At 42.8% G+C, this 15,718-nt stretch overlaps 1 protein-coding gene across 8 annotated transcripts in view; it reads right to left on the reverse strand.

Annotated features, from left to right (window-relative positions):
* CSGALNACT1 (chondroitin sulfate N-acetylgalactosaminyltransferase 1) overlaps positions 1–15,718 on the reverse strand; it is a 366,108-nt gene that overhangs the window by 101,345 nt on the left and 249,045 nt on the right. For all 8 annotated transcript variants that reach the window (XM_037015017.2, XM_073218782.1, XM_073218783.1 and 5 more), the window contains one exon: positions 100–170. The gene's annotated coding sequence lies outside the window, so the exon portion shown is untranslated. The remainder of the gene's footprint in view (positions 1–99; positions 171–15,718) is intronic.

The following is a 15,718-nucleotide window of genomic DNA, read 5'->3' on the forward strand; positions in this document are numbered from 1 at the left end:
AAGCAAAACTTTAAAGACACTACAGTTGCAGACAGGGACTTCAGCCAGGGCCTGCAACAGCATGGGTGGGGGTGAGAGGTGAGGCCCACTCGTGCTTACCTGTACGCACACATTCAGCACAGGCTGAGAGCTGGCACCAAACAGTTTCAAGGTTTCTGATGAGGAAGCACCTGGAAGTTCAAATATGCACACAGTCAATGGGGAGAACATAGTCAGAAGGAATCAGGGGACCATTGTCCCTGCCAGCTCCCCAATTCTGCTTGCAGATGGGGTGAGGAGTTTACCATAACAAGGGGTGGGGCTGCGAGAATGGAGAGCAGAGGTATTGCCTGTCAGAGCTCCGATCTCAGGCATGCCTCTGCTCCAGCCTCCAGAGGAGCCCCGCATCCTGGCTGCTGCTCGGGAATCCAGGCGAATCACAGGGCCTTTCATGCAGATACACGCTCCATGCCTGGCCTCCAGACCCCTGTGATGAACGCGGAGCCATCCTGACTGCCTCCCTGCTCTGCCGCCCATCATGTACACCCTGCAGCCCACTCTTTCCCTAAGCCCCGGTCCCCATCTCCCTCTTCCCACCTGAGCCAGGGAAAAGAAAGAATGGTAAGTAGAAAATACATCAAACAAAATTTCTTGCTCAGGGAAATGTTTATAAAGTCTTCCTAGATGTTTCTCTTTATATCACGTCTTTTAAAAACAAACTCCCTGAGGGTACCGTGTGCTGGTCCTTTTATAAAAATTCAAAATCTTTAATAATCCCTACCCTAACTAAATTATTCTTTACATGGTCTTCACTCGACCCAGAAATCCAGATTGTGGGCCAGTATGGCCTCATACACCAGTGGTCTACTCTATTTATGACTGGAGAAAGGACTCCAGTCAATCAGCAACTTCAGGTCCCCTGAGAGAAGAGAGAGGTGTCCCTTCTAGCACCCTCTCCATGCCGAAAACACAGGAAACAGTAACGGGCTCACTGACTTTGTCTGAATATTCACCTACTGCGCACTATGCCCACACATAAGGTTCCTCTTCTGTTACTCTGACATGCCTCTTACAGATACCATTATGTTATCAAAACAGTTTATTTCTCAATTTTCCTTAAAACTTTAATGCAAAACATTCTCTCCAATATTCCGCCTGGCCTGAGGTTTCTGTCTCCTGTAATTTAGAACAATATGCAGTTATTAGTGCTCTGTTTAAGTGCATGCTTAGCCCTGGAAGCCTTTTCTGTCTGATGAAAATCTTGGAATTTGTATAATTACTATAATTCTGTGATTAAAAACATCTCAGCTTTGGTATTCAGGCACCTTGCTGTTTTTAATGAAATCTCTTTGATGAACTCATTATATCCAAGTATTAAATTACCAGTGAAGACATGTTACCACATTATTCTGCCACTTTAAAGACTTTTGCTTTAAATGGTTTGTCATTAGGGACAAAACAAGTGAATCCAAAAACAAAAATGGAACACTCACCATTTACTGTGCTGCAGAAAACAAAGTATGCAATCTTTCCAGCAGATTTTTAATGGAATAATTGTTAGATTTGCATAATAAATTGAAATCATGTTGGTTAACTGAAGCAATGTATTGAAGCTATGGCTAAAGAAATTTAAAACAGTACAATAGTTATTGTGTTCCATTCCATAAGTCTCCTCCCAGTCTAATCCGGCTTTTGAAATTCACTCGTATAAATTTCAACGTTATTTAGTATTCCATTCTTATGGCTATAAAAGAAGAAAAAAAAGCAGATCTTAGGAAGAAATAACTTTTTAAAAGAAATAACAAAAAGGCATAAAAATTACTGCCAAAGCAGCAGTGATGAATTTCTCCTTTTAAATGTCAGGAGCAGATAATGCACATCAGTAACAAGTTTTCTAAGGATTTCAGCAATCCAACCCGTAGTCAGAATCATAACAACTGGCTAAACGATAGAGGCTACGGGCATCTGCTTGCAAAAGTCAGAAGATTCTTGCTTCTGTGCATACTTTGAGGTTTTTCATTTGGCAGCACAGAACGTCATTCTTCTTTTTTCTTTTTTTTATTAAGGTATCATTGATACACAATCTTATGCTCATGTTTCACATGAGCAACATTGTGGTGACTACATTCCCCCTATTATCAAGTCCCCACCACATACTCCTTTACAGTCACTGTCCATCAGCATAGCAAGATGTTATAGAGTCACTACTTGTCTTCTCTGTGCTATACTTCCTTCCCTGTGCCCCCCCTGTATTATGTGTGCTAATCATAATGCCCTTTAATCCCCTTATCCCTCCCTTCCCACCCACCTTCCAGAGTCCCTTTCCCGTTGGTAACTGTTAGTCCATTCTTGGGTTCTGGGAGTCTGCTGCTGCAGAACATCATTCTTGAGAGCAGATGTTCCTCAACTACCTCCATCACACACAGGAAAGAACACCTTGAGCAGATGTAACCAGACCAAACATACAGCTAACCCACAGAGGCACGTGCAGTTTCTCCCTCTCTGTGGAGGCATCAGGAGAATTGAAGAGTTAACATTTATAATGTGTTTACAGACTTGCTAATGGAAAGCACTGTGTAATTACCAAGCCCTATTACAAGTTAGAAATGACAGTGAAAATATGGTTTTATGTGATCACAGCAGCATTGTGCTACTATTTTAAAAATGTAGCCAAGGCACCCAGATTTTAGACCAGCTCAGTCTTTGGGGGTGTTTGGTAACAGGGAAGGAGGGTGGAGTGGAAAACAAGATGGAGCCCTTCTCAATAACCGATTTTAGGACCTTTGGGAGCAGAGAGATGCATATTCCCTTTTTTTTTAAATTACAGAAAGTCCTTTGTGCTCACTGGTTTTCTTGCCATTTATTTTTAAACACCCATCCTTACTAATTGCTCTCACCAGTCATTTCCTGACCTTGGTCAAACCCCAAGGATGGCTCAGTCACACACTTGCCCAAAACACTGGATTTATTGATGAGATGGAAAGGAACATCCAAGCACATGGCTTGGCTGGCATTCTCACCATCTGGGCCACAAAATGGCGAGTAGAAGCCTCCGCACAGTCCACTGTGAAGGCAGAACAGTGCTGCACAGCGACACTTCCTAGTACCCACCCAGGTCTGAGCACGCCCTGAGGCAAGGTTATCCACAGACCTCAGACTGGAAGGTTCTCAGTGCAGACTGCTGTTCTGTCATCCTTGGTCTATAATGACCCTAAGAACTTTTTCCCTAGGTAGGGGGCTGCTTAAGGAACATACACTACTTTCTGAACATTTAAGGCAGACAGTCTGGAAGACACAGAGCTTATGGAAGACTCAGACCCCAGGTGCAAGTGGTCCGATAGCCTGATATCCTGCCCAGACCAGGAAGCACCCCAGTTACCCCCCAGGCCTCCAAATAACACAGCACAGACCCAACAGTGGGTCAGCACCACCATCTACTCCATCTGGGATACTGTCGTTATTCATCCTTACAACAATAGTTACAAGGGATGAAAGAATGAAGCAAGTGCAAATTGCAACATCGTTTATAAGCTTGGAGTGGAATTGAGGCCTTATCAAACCACATATAGGAGCCCAACAGGCACACACCATTAGAATGGGTATGAAGTGTGAGTGCCAAGCTCCCACCCACCAAATGCTTGTGGGAGCTAGGGGGGAGGTTGAGAAGTATAGATAAATGCATTTTAAAATAATGAAAGTTTAAAATAAATGTCAGGAATCAACACGTGTTCAGATAGGCAATGGCTACAGGTACTGTTTGTCTTCCATCTGAGAGGGGAGGCTCTGAGAGGGTGAAAGCAGGACAGGTCCACATCTGGTCCAGGGTCTACCATGAACCCCAGATGGGCCCAAAGGGACCTCAGTCGGGAATTCCCAAACTGAAATCAAAACAAAAAATAGCAAAAAGAGTTTGGAGCTGTTTCCCAGCTTTTTAGTGTGTGGAGTTGTGATTAATCTCTGTGCTTTGGCCCCCAATTCTTTTTGCCACATTTCCCTTTTCCTGCTTCCAAGGAGGGAAGAAGGAACCAGAATGGTCTCTGCACTAATACCAGGTCCACTGCACCAGAAAAGCCAGCCCTGGCATCTGTGGGGACTCAGGAAAGCGAGTCCCGGGGAGAGCAGTCCTGGGGTCACACAGCACAGCTTCAAGCGCGATGCAGCTGTTGATTAACTAGGAGAGGACTGACTCAAAGCAAGCAGCCATGGCAGCCAAGCACCCTCCTGCGAAGCAGTGGATGCCAGGAAGCTGCCGAGCTCCAAGGTGTGACCGCACCTTACTGTGCCCGGAAGCTGACGTAGCAGGGTTCAGGTGTCTTGGGCAAGGATAAGAAATAAGGCTCACCAAATGCTTCTACCATGTGCCATCTGTGGCTTTAATACACTTCCAGATACAGAGACCCAGAGCCACATGAGTGCTCCCTCAGGGTCAAGGGCGGGAACCTGGTGTCCTGTCAGGTGGCCCTGCAGGCCCCCCGAGGGCCGTCAGAGAATCACTGGGCCTTCTCACTAAACCTCACATGGTCATGGATCCCTGTTCTCCCAGACTAGAGAACCGCAGCTTGGGGAGTCCAGGTGATTGGCCGCAGGGCTAGCAGGCATCCACATCACAAACGCCTCCAGCAGCCTGACACCTCAGAGGGCACACAGAGCACACAACATGTGCAGAACTGAACCAGACCAGCCGAGGGAGGCAGAGTCCAGCCAGGGGGCTGCAGAGGAGGAGCAGGCACACAGAGGGCAGAGGCGGCAGGGAAGCCCCAGGACTGGCACAGCAGGGCCTCCGAGGAGAGCGGAGCAGGCTCCGGGACCCAAAGTGTGGCCCGCAGGCCGAGCTGGGGATGCACACAGCACCCTCTCACTATCTTGGGCTCCCCTGGGTGACACCCTGCTTTAGTGCCAATAGGGCAGCCCTACTGCACTAAAAGAAAAGCCTGTTTTCCTCTGGCACCTGTTGTTGCCTCGTGGCTGGTGTGAGGCCTTCTCCCAGGACGTCATCCTGTGCTCTTCAGCAGCCAGTCCTGGGCATCAGTCAGCACAAGGCCAGGGCGGGGTCTGCCCTGGGTCCCCTGAGAGAAGGGCACGAGCACAGCTGGGCCCCCCGGGTGCCCAGCACACCCCGAATGAGAGCCCCCTGGAGACACTGATGGGAAAGGCTGCCCCCATGCCCAGGAGTCATTTGACGTGTTTTGCTGGCATGTCTGCGGTGAGAAGGATTATGGAGGAAACTGCTACTTTTAGTCAAGACAAAATAAACAGCCTGGTTCCTCCAGCTTGTCCTCTTCCCACTTACAAGGAAGGCATGGGCACTCAAATAAGGGGCTCTCTTTTAGGAAGTGGTTATTATATAACAGGACCAGAGGAAGCATGGAATCGTGCAGAATTATTTTAGAAACCCCATGCAGCTAGATCAGCAAAGCCTTCTCTCTCTGAATATGTGAACAGAAGCAGTAACATAGAAAAATTAACAGGGGGATGTTCTATTACATTAATGCAAGGGGCATCATGATTTTTCACACAAACAAAACCCAAGCTGATTGTGGACAATATTTTTCAGGTTCTGGTGCTAGCCCACTGCCTGTGAGCAGGAGGGTCTGGCACTCCTCACCCTTCCCTCCACTTCCCACGCCCAGCACCTGGTGCCAACCCTGTGCTGTCGTCAGCAACACCTGCTGGGCTAGCTGATGATTAAGGTATCGGCTAAACACATTTCAAGATACTACTATAAAGAAATTTACCTGCAATAGACATTGTCCTATTTGCAGTTTAATACTATTTAACATCCCACTAGCATGTTCTCTCTGCATCACTCTTAAAATTTTCCATGCTCTGTCTATACACTGTCACCTTCTTATCTGGACCCCACTCGATCGCATCTCCCTCCTCCTCCTCTGATGCTTCTTATGGGGCAGGTCCTATTCACATCATGCCCATTTTGCAGATAAGTATCCTGAAGCAGAGGTTAGTCACTTGCTCAAGTGACCCAGCCATGAAATGACAAAACTGGGTTTGTGATCCAGGTAGTGCCTCTCTGTTGCCTGTGCTGTTAATGACTATGCCACATCGCTTCACTTGATTTACAACACGCTCTAACAGAGGCGTGTTCATCGTAAAGGGAACACCCAGAGACAGAGAAGGTTGACCTAGGAGTGCATGGTGAACGCTTCAGGAAGCAGTGCTTGGGTGTAAGGGGGCAGGAGAGGAGCTGGACAGCTTTTAGAGCAAAGGACCCTGATCTCGGACCTCCAGTTTCCAAAATATTCTCCAGCTGTGAGAAGTCAATGTTTTTTAAGCCCCCAGTCCATAGTAGTTTTGTTTTGTTTTTTGGAGGGAGGTTCCTTTTTTTATTGAAGTATAGTTGATATACAATATTATATTGGTTCCAGGTATACAACACAGTTACTTGACAGTATTTATATTACTAAACGCTCACCACATTAAGTGTGGTTATGGTTACCATCTATTAACATAGAAAGATATTACAATTGTCTATATTCCTGTTACTAATTTATTTTATAATTGGAAATTTGTACCCCTTGATCCTCTTCACCTATTTTAACCATCTCCCCACCCCTCCCCTATGGCAACCACCATTTTGACCTCTGTTTATGAGTCTATTTCTATGTGAGTCTATTTCTGGTTTGTTTTTTCTTTTTTAGATCCCATATATAAGTGAAATCATATGGTATTAAGTCTTTCTCTGGCTCATTTCATTTAGCATAATACCCTCTTCAGGGTGACTTTCCTGTCTCTGAACCCCACTGACTCCATCCTGGGGCACCCAATACCTCAAAGCCCTCAAGGGTCTGCTCTGCAGGGTCCTCCCTGTAACCCAGCTCCAAGAGCGCATTCTCTAGGGACCTTCCCCGAGGGTGAAGGTTCCCAAGCCCAGGCTTCTCACCTGAACCTAAACTGCTTGGTGATGTCACTGGCCTCCTGCTAGGCTACTGCTTGCATGCCCTAGGCAATGAGCTACTAGTGACTGAGTCACAACATAAAGAGCTCTGCCCAGTGCTCTGGGGGGAGGCTGAGGCGAAGGAGGATTACAGACCTGCAGACTTGGATGCAGACGTGATCCTAGTGCTTGCCCTATCGCTGCTGGGAGAACAAGTCCGGTAATAAACCTTTCACCCCAAGAACGTTCCATTGTCATTCCTTGGTCTCACCGAATCCACAGTGACCTTGCCCAGGGCTGAAACCCTCAGGCAAGACACATGCGTCCAGCCTACAAGGAGCGGATCCCTATCCTGTCCCGGCGTGGTGTTCTCACTGCCATGCAGTGACCCGTTTCAGTCAGAGCGAGTATTACTGTGTCAGTCAGTGTTCAGACCCTTTCCGGCAGACAGTGCCTGGGATTTCTCCCGCCTCCCCCTTCTGTGGACGCGCAGGCTCCTGAAGGGAGGGGAAGGGCCGGTCCCCTCGCAATCTCTCTACTTCTGCCTGCTGCCTGAGTTTTCCCTTCCCATTCTCAAGAACACGGCCCGGGTGCCACCACACCATCTACCAGTGCTCGGGGTCCCTGTAAACTCCATGCGTGACCATCAGCCTTGGTCCTTTTTTGTCCTTCTGTTGTCTCCTTCTTTCCTTCTCTCAACAAAGCCTAGCTTTTGGAATATAAAATGCTTGCTTTCAGATTCTTGTCTCGCTATGGACCTTGAAAGAAACTCTCGTTTTGATCCCAGAAGCCCGGCCATGCCTACTTTATCCAGGCAGAATGCACCCAACTCCAGAAACACTGAAGATCCACGTTTCAGAGGGTGTATAGCTGCGGAGCAACGAGAAACAACAAGGGGTCCTGGGAACAAGAACGCATTGGGCTGGTGTTTTCTAAAACCTTATCCGTATTACAAAAGCCTTTTGTAGTCATCCTCTCTCGCCTATCCCCTTAAACATCTCTGGGTCTTAGGTTCTGACCCTACCTCCCTAGCTGGTATCCCCATTCCACATCCTCCTCCATAGCTGCCGTTACAGTTTTCCCAAACTCACAGCTTCAATCATGATTTTTAAAAATATGTAACTGGAAAACTCCTCATGCTGACCTTCGAAGGCCCTCTAATTTGGACCTCCTGCACCCTGCCGCCACACAGCCTACAACAGACCAGCGGCAGGAGGGCTCAGATGAGAGCTGGCACCCGAAGAGTGAGTGAGGGCTCCATCTCCACGCTGCCCACGCACTTGTGCCTGGAGTCAGACCGCCCAGCCCTGGGATGGCGTCGCACAGACCCCCACCTCTCTGGACCACAGGGGAACTAGAAAAGAAGCTGCTTGTCAACTGTGCTCTGCAGTTTCCTACCACGGTGCCTTTGTTCATATGATCTTTGAAACAGTCTTCTGTTCCATTCCCTTCTTTTAATTTATCCCTTTCCAAATTCTACACCTTCTTCGAGACTTACTTTAAATACTACATTCTCCATGAAGCTTTTCTTTACTGCTGTATATTCTACCCTGCTTGGTCTTGAAGCCCTCCAAGTTCACCTCTCTCCTGGCTCGCGTCACATTCTCTTTCAGATCCCATCTTTTTGTGTATTTCACATCCTCCTAACAGACCATAGGTCCTGGGAGAATAAGGATCGGATCTTGCCCATTCTGTGCATCAACACCATAAAGGGCCCAGAATAAAATTCCATTTCCATTTGTTGAGCAACTACAATGTATTTATAATGCTCCCTGCTGTATAGTTTAGAAGACATTTCTAAAGATTCTTTTCTTCAGGAAATATGAAATCTAATTGGGGAGAAAAAAATTTAGACAGATGAAAAGTAAAACTTAAACAGAAATTTTTAAAAAGGTCAAAACCATGAGGGAAGGAAAAAGAGAATCTTCAGTATTAACCAAAAAGTACAGCTTCCAAAATTTCCTGGCGAGTCTCTCCTCACCCTCCCTTCACACCAAATCAATTATTTTGAGGAAGTCAGATCCAGTGCTTGGTCTTCTTTCAAAAGACTAAATTTAGAGTGAATACAATAATGGAAACATATCCTATTCAGTGATGTGTGAAAAACCGAATAAATTTTTGGAAAAAAATACTTGGTATTAGTAAGCACATAGCTGGATATAACATTCAGCTGCATACCAGTGGTTATATAAACAAGAGGCAAATTTCAGGGGAATTGATGCTGACCTCTCACATTGCTGCAGATGGTGGTGTGTCAGAGGGAAACACACCAATCATAACCCTGTAGCAGCCATGAGGCCACAGGCCGGAGATTAAATGAAATCCTCCAAGAACTCTCTTGGAAGAATGGAAGGAAGAGGGAACATAAAATTGAATCAGAAATGGAAAAGCCCCAAGTGACCTAAACTCCCTCACACATATCTAAAATGCACAAGGAATGACACTTTAAAGAGGCATAAAAAATGCCTGGAAAAAAAATTAAATAATAAAAATAGGCCATTTATTAGGACTGATCTTGCATGTGGTAATATTTTTTTCCTCTCCAAGCAGGGAGTTTGTGATCCAAACAGTTCGGGTGATCATTCCAATATATTTTGTGTACAGCCATTGCACTTCACAGTATTCACTCCCGGAAGAAGCTTCAAGCCCAGAAAGCTGTCAAGATATATGTGGTGGCTGACACGGCCAAAACGGGTTGCCAGGTTCAGGAAGTGAGGCCACGGAGTCAGGGATGAGCGCCAGGAGAGTGTCTAGAGAGCGGAACAGCAAAGGCTTACAACCACCTGCAGGAAGGGAAAGCATGTGCGAAGAGATAGGTTTCTAACATACTTAAAAAATTTAACCCTATTTCCAAATCATCAGTGCTGTGCCTATAATCCGCAAGTAGACCACATCGTACAATAAGAAAAGAAATATTCTCTCTCATGTTTAATTTTATGGAATAATCAGTGACACTTTCAGCTCTTTATCTAAAGGTCTGCAAGAAAAATTTAAGGGTGTTCTCCTAGAACTCAGAGAGGGTTTTTCCTCTAAGCTGCTCCTTAAATGATTTCCAAAACCAATGATCTACCACAGCTTAGTAATTTACAACTTCTGTTCCAATGCTCGCCGTAAAAAATCAGATAAAAGTTAATTATGTACTATTTAAAACAGACCTCCTTGTAATGGGTGATTCATCAACTGAACTCTCCTGATTAGAAGGTTTAGAAAAAATACACGTTCTCAAAATCACTAGTTCAATTAAAGGTTCATTAATAACACTAATATTTTACTTATGTATGTATTTATTATTTTTCTTAATTTTTATTGAGGTACATACAATAAATGCACAAATCTTAGTATACAGCTTGATGAATTTTGACATGTGTACACACTGTAACATCACCATCACCCAGATCACCTTATCAAACATTCTAACACAACTATATTTCCCCTTCACCTACCTCACCCATTCCCTCCCCTATGGCAACCACCAGTCTGTTCTCTACATTTGAGCCAATTTCTATTTTGTTTGCTGTTTTTTACATCCCACATGAGTGAAATCACATGGTGTTTGTCATTGTCTGACTTAGCAAAACACCCTCCACGTCCGTCCATGTTATCCCAAAGGCAAGATTTCATTCTCTTTTTTTTTGAGTAACATTCCATTGTATAAATGTACCACATATTTAACCATTCATCTACCAACGGACACCTGGGTTGCTTCCTTACCTTGGCTATTGTAAATAATGCTGCAATAAAATAGGGGTGCACATATCTTTTCAAATAAGTGATTTTGTTTTCTTTGGAAAAATTCCCAGAAGTGGAGTTACTGGGTTGTGTGAGTTTTTTTGAGAAACCCCGTAACACTTTCTGTAATGGCGGCACCAATATTTGTTTCCACCAACATTGTAGGAGGGTTCCCTTTTTCCACATCCTCACCAGCACTTGTTTTTTGTCTTGGTGAGATTAGCCATTCTAACAAGTATTAGGTGATATCTCATTGTGGATTTGGTTTGCATTTCCCTGATGATTAGTGATGTGGAGCATCTTTCCATGTGCCTGTTGGCCATCTGTAGGAGTTCTTTGGAAAAATGTCTGTTCGGGTCCTCTGCCCACTTTAAAATCAGATTATTTGTTTTCTGGTTTTGAGTTGCTTGAGTTCTGTATATTTTCGGTTATTAACCCCTTATTGGGCTTATCATTTGTAAACACATTCTCCCACTCAGTGCCTTTTCATTTTGTTGGTTTCCTTTACTGTGAAGGAGCTTTTTAGTTTGATGTAGTCCCACTTGTTTATTTTTGCTTGTTTCCCTTGCCTGGGGACATGTGTCCAGAAAAAGTTACTAATGCTGATGTTCAAGACTTTTCTGCCTGTTTTCTTTTAGTTCTAAGGCTTCAGGTCTTACATTTAGGTCTTTACTCCATTTTGAATTTATTTTTGTGTGTGGTGTAAGACAGTGGTTGAGTTTCATTATTTTGCATGTAACTGCCCAGCTTTCCCAATACCACTTATTGAAGAGGTCTTTTCTCCTTTGTCTTGCCTCCTTTGTCATATATTAATTGGCCATATATGCATGGGTTTATTTCTGGGCCATTTGTACTGTTTCACTGATTTGTGGTACATGTGCCAGTACTCTACCATTTTGATAATTACAGCTTTGAGTATAGTTTTCAACCAGAAGTGGAATACTTCCAGTGGGTTCAAATTTTCTATTTCTTCCTGGTTCAGTCTTGGAAGACTGCACGCTTCTAGGAAATTATCCATTTCTTCCTGGTTGTCCAATATATAATTTTCATAGCAATCTTTAATAATTGTTCATATTTCTGTGATGTTGGTTGTAACTTCTCTTTCATTTCGATTTTGAGTCCTTTTCTTGATGAGTCTAGCTGAAGGTCTGTCAATTTTAACTTTTCAAAGAACCAGCTCTTAGTTTCATTGATCTTTTGTATTATTTTCTTAGTCTGTATTTCATTTATTTCTGGTCTAATCTTTATTACTTCTCTCTTTCTACTAACTTTGGGGCTTTGTTCTTCTTTTCCTAGTTCCTTTAGGTGTACAGTAAGGTTGAGATTTTTACTGTTTCTAGAGGTAGGTGTGTGTGTACTGCTGTAAACTTCCTTTAGACTACTTTGACTTGCATCCCCAAGATTTTGAGCCATTGTGTTTTTATTTTCATTATTCTCCAAGCATTTTAAAATTTCCACTTTGATTTCTTCATTGACCCACTGGTTGTTTAGTAACATGCTAATATTTAGCCTCCATGTCTTTTTTTTCCCATTTATTTTGTGTAATTGGTTTCTGGTTTCATACCATTGTGGTCAGAGAAGATAATTGGTATGATTTTAATCTTAAATCTACTGAGTCTTGTTTTGGGGCCTAACGTGTGATATATCCTGGAGATGTTCTATATGAACTTGAAATGAATGTGTATTCTAATGCTTTTGGATTGAATGTTCTACATACCTATTAAGTCCACTTAGTCTAACATGTTATTCAAAACCACTGTTTCCTTGTTGATCTTCTGTCTGAATGATCTATTCACTGATGTAAATGGGGTGTTAACTATTGTATTATTGTCAGTTTCTCCCTTTATGTCTGTTAACATTTGCTTTATATATTTAGGTGCTCCTCTGTTGGGTGCATAGTCACTTACTATTGATATATCTTCTTGCTGGACTGAGCATTTTATTGTTATACAATGTCCTTGTCTCTTGTTATAGTCTTTGTTTTAAAGTCTATTTTGTCTGATATAAGTACTGCTAGTCCAGATTTTTGTTCATTTCTATTTTTGTGAAATAGAAATCCTCAGTTTCAGTCTGTGTGTTTTTAGGTGTGAAGTGATTCTCTTGCAAGTAGCATATAGATGGGTCTTGTTTTTTTATCCATTCAGTCACTCCACGTGGATTGGAGCATTTAGTCCATTTACATTTAAATTGACAGTTATGTACTTATTGCCATTTTTTAACTGTTTTCTGTTTGGTTTTGTAATTCTCTGATCCTTTCTTCTTTTGCTGTCTTCCATTGTGCACAATGACTTTCTTTAGTGTTATATGACTGGATTCCTTTTTTTTTACTTTTTGTGTATTTATTATAGGCTTTTGGCTTGTGATTACCATGGGGTTTGTATATAGCAGTCCATGCTAAGTTGATGGTTGCTTAAGTTTGAATTCATATTAATAGCACTACATTTTTTTATTCTCCCTCCTCCATGTTTGTGTTTTGATATTTTCTTTACACCTTTTTATTTAGTGATCCATTTAACTAATATTTTAGATATAACTGATTTATTATTTTTAGACTTCTGATCTCCAGTACTCTTTTTCCAAGTGTGTTTTATACTTAGCTTGTCTTCTTCCTACTGTTGTTTGAGCACATGTTTTATTGTCGTTGTCTGTCAAATTGGTACTGGCTACTGGCTGGGAGCCCATCTAACGGTGGTGGTGGGGAGATTCCTTTCTAGAATGGCCACTCCATGTGGGTACTCAAGCTCTTTTGCAGCACGTGGCTGCGTTCCAAGAACTAGTGCTCAACAGTCAGATGAAGAGATGCAGGGCAAGGTACGGGGAAAGGGCTTCCCCGCTCTTTGAGTGCACCTCTCCCCAGGCTCCACCAGCCAACACAAACTTTTTAAACATTTTTAATCATTCCAACAATGATTAATTGACCCACATCAAGAATGAAAAGTATAATTTTATTTCTCATAACTGAGGTAAACATACTGTTCCAGTTTAATTTCTGGAAATTAAAAATCTAAACATGATTCCCATTGTTAAGACAGTGAATTGAACCCATTTATTTAGACTAATGTATATACCATATTAACATGTTATAGAAGAAAAGGCACAAGGATCTTATCAACTGATGTGAAAAGGCATTTGATGAATTTAACATACATTCATTATAAAAACTCTAAGGAAACTAAGACTAGAAGGAACTTCCTCAACTTGATAAAGAATATCTACAAAATAACCTACAACTAAAATTAACTACAACTCAATGGTAAAATAAAGAATTGGGAACAGAACAAGGATGGCCATTTTTACAACATTTATTAGATCTAATACTGAAAGTTCTAGCTAGTACAACAGTCAACAAAAGGAAATAAAGGGCATATACATTAGAAATAAATAAACTGCCCATATTTGCAGATGACATGATTGTCTATATGGAAATACAAAAATAACTTGTATCTACATACTATCAATGAACAGACAGACACTGAAATTAGAAATATAATAGCATTTATAAGCACTCAAAAAACTGAAATACTTAGGTGAAAAATCTAACAATACACGACCTGTGTGCTGAAAACTGCAGAGTACTGATAAAAGAATTCAAAGATCTAAATAAATGAATTCATGGGCTGGAAAACATATTCCTAAATTGGAAGACTCACCATAGGAAAGAAATAAATTATCTCCAAACTGATATACATATTTAATGCAATGCCTATAAAAATTTCACCAAAATTGTTTTATACATACACACTACATTATTCTAAGATGTATATGAGAAGGCAAATGAACTGGAATAGCTAGAACAATTTGAAAAAGAAGAATAAAATGGGAGGAATCAGTCTACCCATTTCAAGAATATATAGCTACAGTAATCACGACTATGATACTGGCAGAGGGACAGACACATAGATCAATGAACCTGAAATAAGTGCAATGATATGCCTAACTGATTTTTTATAAAGGTGAAAAGTAATTCAATGGGGGATGAATAACCTTTTCAACAAATAGTATTGGAGTAACCGAGCATCCACAGCCCCGCAACATCCCCTCAAAAAAGAATCTTAACCAAAGTGTGACACCTTATACAAAATTAACTCAAAATGGATCACAGATTTAAATGTAAGATGTTAAACTATAAAGCTTTTAGAAAAAAAGGTAGGAGAAATTATTTGGAATCTAAGACCAGACAGAGAGTTCTTTGATTGACACCAAAGAGCCAATGAGCTGTGCTTTGGCCGGGGCAAGCTATCTAGGATTGTTGGAAGGTCAGTGGAGATGACAGGGCTTGTCTCCTTCTCTCTGTGCTTGGTCAGGGTCATGCAGTCGGTCTTTTTCCTGTCCGCTCGCTCCCATGATGGCCCCACACTAGCTTAGCCTCTTCCTCTGAGCCCACCACACTCATTCTTCCTCCAGGCTAGTGCACCTCTCTTCTCTCTGCCTGCAGTGTTCCCCTGAGGCCTCTGCCCTCCTGACTCCTTCTCGTCTGGCAGGGCTCAGCTCAGACACGTTCTCCTTAAAGGTCCTGTGCTGATCACACGCCAGAACGTGGTGCTGATGCCAGACACACTCTCTCACATTTTGTTTCATTCTCTTCACAGAGGAGGAATCTTAGTGCATAGAGCAGGGTCTGGCACTCAGAAGACACTCAGTGAGTACATTTTTACTCGGGGGAGGATGAAAGGAAGTACCTTTTTACCAAAGGAAGGAGGAGAGGGAACTGAGACCAAGATCTCTATAAATCATGAATATCATGTATTTCCTGTTAGGTATGAAATGTCCTCTTAAAAAATGCCGAGCAATGTAATGCAACCAAGATTATCCTGATAAATATATGCTTCCCAGATTAAAGGAGGTGGAAGTCCTACTAAATACAGCACAGGTCAGACCACCTGGAATCTGCAATAGTGACATGCAGCACAGCAGTATTTATCCTTGAGAACAAACCTGAGATGACCGGTACCAGACATGGTAGCTGCAGTGGTGGTGACCCCCCCACACCCATTCTAGGACATGATTCCCTCCTGCACCCCTGCTGAGGGGATGGTCTTGGGCTGCTGCACACGGATGGCCAGCAAGTTAGCCTCGAGGGGCTGGCAGGAAAAGAGAGGAGACCTTTGAGGAAGCCCA

Source organism: Manis javanica, chromosome 12 (genome assembly GCF_040802235.1).
Source record: "Manis javanica isolate MJ-LG chromosome 12, MJ_LKY, whole genome shotgun sequence".
NCBI lineage: Eukaryota > Metazoa > Chordata > Mammalia > Pholidota > Manidae > Manis > Manis javanica.